Raw genomic sequence first — 6855 nt, 5'->3', positions numbered from 1 at the left:
TGTCTTGAATATCATCATAGGCGGTCCCTCGTATTGAGGATGACTTGCTTCCATGCCAAAAAGGGATGAGTTCACAGGTGTTTCAATGAAGGATTGAATATTCCAGATCCCGATGGGTGGAAGATGCCTGTGCGTGGATTTTTTTAACATGGGGTGGCCATTGCACACCAGCCACCCCACGGGCTTGACAGAACTAGGTTTTGGTCCAGTGGCAAGGATTACCAAAGATGACTGGAGACCAGCTCTGTGGCATGGATCAAGTGCGCACACATGTTGCAGTGTGGGCTGGCCCGTGCTGCCCCTGGGCCCTAAACTCACGCCTCTCCTGGTCATGGCCCTGATCACGTCGCTCCATGATCTCTTGCTGCTCCTTCGCCCCAATCGCGCTGCTTCTGGTGTACCTGCCCATGCTCCAATCAGCGACCTGGATTTTGGTGACGTCCAATCCAGCCACCCTCTTCACAGCCGTCGCTCTCCTGCACCAGCTTGTGCTGCCCCCTGGAGTGGTATGCTCCATGCTGCTCCTCCTTTAAGGCCCCGACCTGCTGCTGATGCTCCTCGCAGGTCCGGGCCGCCGCACTGAATTCAGGCTCTACACTGCTCCTCCTTTAAGGCATCATCTGAGTGAGCAGGTTTTTTCTCCTTGCTCACTGTTCAGGCATTACAAGAAGGTCATTTGCACAGACTGTCTTTCCATCTATTTGCCCTCAACAGCTCAGATTAAACCTGCAATGCCGCATCTGTCCTATGCCATATGGTGGGGACAATTTGTGCAAAATAATTTTTTAAGGAGTTTAGATAGACAAGGTAAATGTGATGCTGAAGGCTGGCTTCACCCAATTGTAGCTGAAAAAGAGTTCCTTTGTCTCTGAATCAGGGGAGTGCCCAATTCACAAAACTGTCTGGACAGTTTTATGAATTAAATACATGCACACATAGCTACTAACGGACTTTATTTCCATTCGAGTCACACTGGGGAGTTTGGGATCACCTGAGCCATTGGGGGGGTTTGTACATCAGTACCCAGTGCTGAGGCTCACAGCGGGGCAATGTATGGTAAACAAACAAGACTATCAGAAAACATTGGGAGTGAGCGTTTGTGTGTGTCAGCACAAACGTGTGTGTGTCAGCGTGTGAGAACATCAGTGTGTGAGGGAAATAAACCAATTCTAAACCTGCTGAGAAATGTACACATGGCTAGAACTGGGCTGGCTGCTGATGCCCGCCACTGTCACAGTATGCCAACAATCTGTCTAAGTCTAAGACCAGACTTTTGGACATCATGACAGAGGGGGATTGGCGTCTATGGAATTACAGTAAGGAATTCCATACTTATACAGTAAAAGAAAAAGGTGAACAGGTACACTCTCAAATGTACCACAGAGCAAGTAATATCCCTGGAACAGGCTTATGCGGTGGATGCTGATTCGCCGAATTCCTTCAAGCAAAAGCTGGACCTGTTTCTGGCTGGGGCGGAGAACACCTCTTACAGAAGGTGGGTATCGTAGGGAATTCAGGGCCAGAGTGATCTTCTGGACTAGTTTCACTAGATGGGTCGAAGAGAAATCACCCATATTTCCCCGCCCCCCAACCCCTCCTAATTGGTCTGGGTACTTTAGCTGGTTAATTCTCCTCTGTCAGGAGATCACATGGTTTTGGGTGGGGTGGAGTATATATGTTGTGATACACAGGTTATTGCAATTGTGTGGGACAGGCTGGATGGACCAGAGGGTCTATACCTGTCGATCATTGTTCATATTATAATAATAATTGGGTTTGCTATCACAATGTTGCAAAGCACTTCACACAATCAATGATTCGATGGCGAATTATCAAGCTCCAGTGTTGCTTACCTTTGTTCGAGTTGCCCTCTGTAAAACAATGTGTGTATAACAGGATCATAAGATCATGTAGATTTATTTAAGGTGTGTCTGCCTTCTTTTCAAACAGAAAGAGGAAGGAAAAGAATGAGAACAGAAAGACTTACAAAAAGAACAAGAGAAAGTGTGTGACAGCCACAGAAAGACGAAGAAATGAGGAAGACAAAGTGGATGATGATCAGAAAGACAAAGAAAGAAAAAGATCTGTTATAGGTCTCTGGTTAGGCCGCAGCTGGAGTACTGTGTCCAATTCTGGGTACCAAACTTTAGCAAGGATATGAAGGCCTTCGAGAGGGTGCAGAGGAGATTTACCAGAATGGTACAAATGATGAGGGACTGCAGTTATGTGGAGAGACTGGAGAAGCTGGGATTGTTCTCCTTAAAGATTATGGGGAGATTTAATAGAGGTGTCCACAATAATGAGAGGTTTGATAGAAGGAGAAACTGTTTCCACTGGCAGGAGGGGCGGTAACCAGAGGAGACTGGCAAAAAAACCAGAGGGGAGATGAGAGGAACTTTTTTTTTTTACATTGCAAGTTTTAATGATCTGGAATGTGCTGCCTGAAAGGGTGTTGGAAGCAGATTCAATAGTGATCCCCAAAGAAGAGTTAGATAAACACTTGAAGTGAAAAAATTTGCATAGGGCTCTGCAGAAAAAGTGAGGGAGTGGGACTAATCGGACAGCTCCCCCAAAGAGCCGGCACAGGCAGGATAGGCCAAATGGCCTCCTGTAGTGTATGATTCGATGACCTAGAGCGTGATACAGTCAGAGACAGAGAGACAGTTTCAAGCACCTGGGATCAAAGAGAATGTCCTTGCTGTTGACCACACGTATACATTACATCAAATTTACACAGAAACAGGCCATTCGTTTATGCTCCACACGAGTCTCCTTCCACACTTTTTCATCTCACCCTATCAAAATATCATTTTATTCCCTTCTCCTTCATGTACTCATCTAGATTCCCCTTAAATGCATCTATACTATTCGCCTCAACCACTCCCTGTGAAAACAAGTTCCACATTCTCACCACTCTCTGGGTAAAGAAATTTCTCCTGAATTCCCCTATTGTGTTCCTAACACAGATGAGGCTGTACACAGGGAGGTTAAAGTAACAGTGACCTCAGTCTTTAATAAGACACTCCAGAGTGAGGAACAGGCCTTAGGGGTCAGCTTATATACAGTGCTCCCAAGGGACGCTGGGATCCCTTGGGACTTCAGGGGATGAGCTCCCTGGTGGCGGAACATGGGAGTGCATGCTTTACAGATACACAACATCACGCCCCTCCCAAAGTCAAAGTGAAGACTATTTACAAGGTGAGGCGGTCGGGAGCCTTTCTTTTCCTGGTGGACCGGCTCGGTACAAATGATTGTTCTGATGTGTTGGCTGTGCCCTCGCTGGGCTTGCGTGTTGTTGGACCTGCAGGGCTGCTGGGTGAGCCTGGCCTTGCTGGGCGTGAAGGGTTCAATTTCCTGGTCCGGCGTGGTGTCATTGATCCTTTGGGTGTGTGTTGTGGGCTCGAAAAAGGTGGTGTCTGCTATGGATTGTTCAGGGCAGTCTGTGAACCGCAGCCTCGTTTGGTCCAGGTGCTTTCTGCAAATTTGTCCATTGTCTAGTTTGACTACAGACATCCTATTCCCTTCTTTAGCTATCACCATGCCCGCGATCCATTTGGGACCATGTCCATAGTTTAGCATATACAAAGGGTCATTCAGATCAATTTCCTGTGACACAGTGGCGCGACCATAATTTACATTTTGTTGCTGCCACTTGCTCTCTACCTGATCATGCAGGTTGAGGTGAACCAGCGAGAGTCTGGTTTTAAGTGTCCTTTTCATGAGTAGCTCAGCCGGGGGCACCCTGTGAGCGAGTGGGGTCTCATGCAATAGCTGAGCAGTACTCGGGACAGGCGGGTTTGGAGTGAGCCTTCTGTGACTCGTTTAAGGCACTGTTTGATGGTTTGTACTGCCCGCTCTGCCTGCCCATTGGAGGCTGGTTTAAATGGGGCTGAGGTGACATGTTTGATCCTATTGCAGGTCCTGAATTCTTTAAATTCGGCACTGTTGAAACATGGCCCGTTGTCACTGACCAGTATGTCAGGCAGGCCGTGGGTGTCAAACATGGCCCTCAGGCTTTCAATGGTGGTGGTGGCGGTGCTTCCCGACATTATTTCACATTCAATCCATTTTGAAAAAGCATCCACCACCACCAGGAACATTTTACCGAGAAACGGGCTCGCATAGTCGACATGGATCCTCGACCATGGTCTGAAGGGCCAGGACCACAAACTTAGTGGTGCCTCTCTGGGCGCATTGCTCAACTGAGCACATACGCTGCATTGCCATGCACAGGACTCGAAGTCAGAGTCGATACCGGTTCATCTGGCTATCACTTTCATCATTACTATACCCGGGTGTGTGCTGTGGAGATCCGAGATGAACATCTCCCTGCCCTTTTTTGGTAGCACTACGCAGTTACCCCACAACAGGCAGTCTGCCTGAATAGACATCTCATCCTTTCGCCGTTGGAAAGGCTTGATTGGCTCTTGCATTTCAACGGGGATGCTGGCCCAGCTCCCATGCAGTACACAGTTTTTCTACTAGGGACAGCAGAGGATCTTGGCTGGTCCAAGTCCTAATCTGGCGGGCCGTGACAGGTGATTTATCATTTTCAAACGCTTCCATGACCATCAACAAGTCTGCGGGCTGCGCCACAATCAACAAGTTTGCAGGCTGCGCCATTTCCACCCCCGTGGTGGGCAATGGTAGCCGACTGAGAGCATCCGCACAGTTTTCGGTGCCTGGCCTGTGGCAGATGGTATAGTTATACGCTGATAGCACGAGTGCCCACCTTTGTATGCGGGCTGAGGCATTAGTATTTATCCCCTTGTTTTCAGCGAACAGGGATGTGAGGGGCTTGTGATTGGTTTCCAGCTCAAATTTGAGGCCAAACAGATACTGATGCATTTTCTTTACCCCGAACACACACGCTAATGCCTCTTTCTCAATCATGGTGTAGGCCCTCTCAGCCTTAGACAAGCTCCTGGAAGCATAGGCGACAGGTTGCAACTTCCCCGCAACGTTAGCTTATTGTAATACACACCCGACTCCGTATGACGACAAGTCACATGCTAGCACAAGTCTTTTACACGGGTTATACAATACAAGCAGCTTGTTGGGGCATAAAATGTTTCTGATTTTCTCAAAAGCAATTACTTGGTTTTTTTCCCCATATCCAATTCTCACCTTTGCGCAATAACACATATAGGGGCTCTAAAAGGGTGCTTAACCCTGGTAGGAAGTTACCAAAATAGTTGAGGAGTCCCAGGAACGACCGCAGCTCCGTGATGTTCTGTGGCCTGGGCGTGTTCCTGATAGCCTCTGTCTTGGCGTCTTTGGGCGGAATACCATCCATCGTGATCTTTCTCCCCCAAAATTCCACTTCTGTTGCCATGAAGACGCATTTTGACCTCTTCAGCCGCAGCCCTACGCGATCCAGTCGCTGGAGGACCCCCTCCAGGTTTTGTAGGTGCTCGGCGGTGTCCAGACCCATGACCAATATGTCGTCCTGAAAGACCACCATGTGTGGTACCGACTTGAGTAGGTTCTCCATGTTTCTCTGGAAGATCGCTGCAGCCGACCAAATTCCAAACAGGCATCTGTTGTAGATGAACAGTCCCTTGTGCATGTTGATGCAGGTGAGGCCCTTCGAAGACTCCTCCAGCTCCTGCATCATGTAGGCCAAAGTCAGGTCGAGCTTGGTGAACGTCTTGCCTCCTGCCAGCGTCGCAAATAGGTCGTCTGCTTTAGGTAGCGGGTATTGGTCCTGTAGCGAGAAACGATTAACAGTTACTTTATAATCGCCGCAAATCCTGACCGTGCCATCACTTTTGAGTACTGGAACAATCGGGCTGGCCCACTCGCTGAATTCCACTGGGGAGATGATGCCCTCGCGTTGCAGCCTGTCCAGCTCGATTTCCACTCTCTCCCTCATCATGTGAGGGACCGCTCACACCTTGTGGTGAATGGGTCATGCCTCTGGGACCAAGTGGACCCGTACCTTCGCCCCAGAAAGGTTTCCAATGCCTGGCTCAAAAAGGGAAGGAAATTTGTTAAGAACCTGGGTACATGAGACCTCATCGACATGTGATAGTGCTCGGATGTCATCCCAGTTCCAGCAGATTTTGCCCAGCCAATTTCTTCCAAGCCGTGTGGAGCCATTGCCCGGGACAATCCAGAGTGGCAGTTCATGCACCGTGCCCTCGTAGGTGACCTTGACCATGGTGCTGCCCAGGACACTGATAAGCTCTTTGGTGTACGTTCTCAGTTTCGTGTGGATGGGCTCAGGGCTGGTCTGAATGCCTTGTTGCACCACAGTCTCGCAAACATCTTTTTACTCATGATGGATTGGTTAGCACCAGTGTCCCGTTCCATGGCTACGGGTAAGCTATTCAATGTTACATTTAGCATTATAGGTGGACATTTTGTCAAAAATGTGTGCATCCTGTGTACTTCAGCATCTGCCTCCTCTCTCTGAGGCTCGAAATTGCTTTGATCCACCATGGAACGATCTTCCTCTGCCACATGGTGGTTAGCAGGTTTTGCAGACTTTGCAGCTTGTTTGCAAGCTCATTGGAGGTGCCCCATTGTTCCACAGCTCTTGCAAACATACCCTTTGAAGCAGCATGAATAGACTGAATGGAAGCCTCCACAACGCCAACAAGGTGTGAATTGCCTTGCATTCATCCTTTGTTGGGGACTCTGAGTCATCTGGGTCACCTGAGGGCTGCTGGCAGTTGCAGACTTGTGGGTTTTGCCCTGTACATTTCTGCTCGCAAACACAGTTCCAGTTTATTTATGAACATTGCTAGCATTTGTGTGCTGAGAGATTTGTTTTGTGTTATCACTGGTGGGCACAAACGCCTGTGCTATCGCAATGGCCTTAACTAAGGGTCGGTGTCTCTTCAGTCAAAA

At 48.7% G+C, this 6855-nt stretch overlaps 1 pseudogene; it reads left to right on the top strand.

The window, feature by feature from the left end:
- The first annotated feature begins 227 nt into the window (after window positions 1–227).
- Window positions 228–6855, top strand: part of LOC139228647 (zinc finger protein 585A-like) — a 74924-nt pseudogene continuing 68296 nt past the window's right edge.

Source organism: Pristiophorus japonicus, chromosome 2, assembly GCF_044704955.1.
Source record: "Pristiophorus japonicus isolate sPriJap1 chromosome 2, sPriJap1.hap1, whole genome shotgun sequence".
Classification (NCBI taxonomy): Eukaryota; Metazoa; Chordata; class Chondrichthyes; family Pristiophoridae; genus Pristiophorus; species Pristiophorus japonicus.
This window is presented reverse-complemented; position numbering and strand designations above follow the sequence as displayed.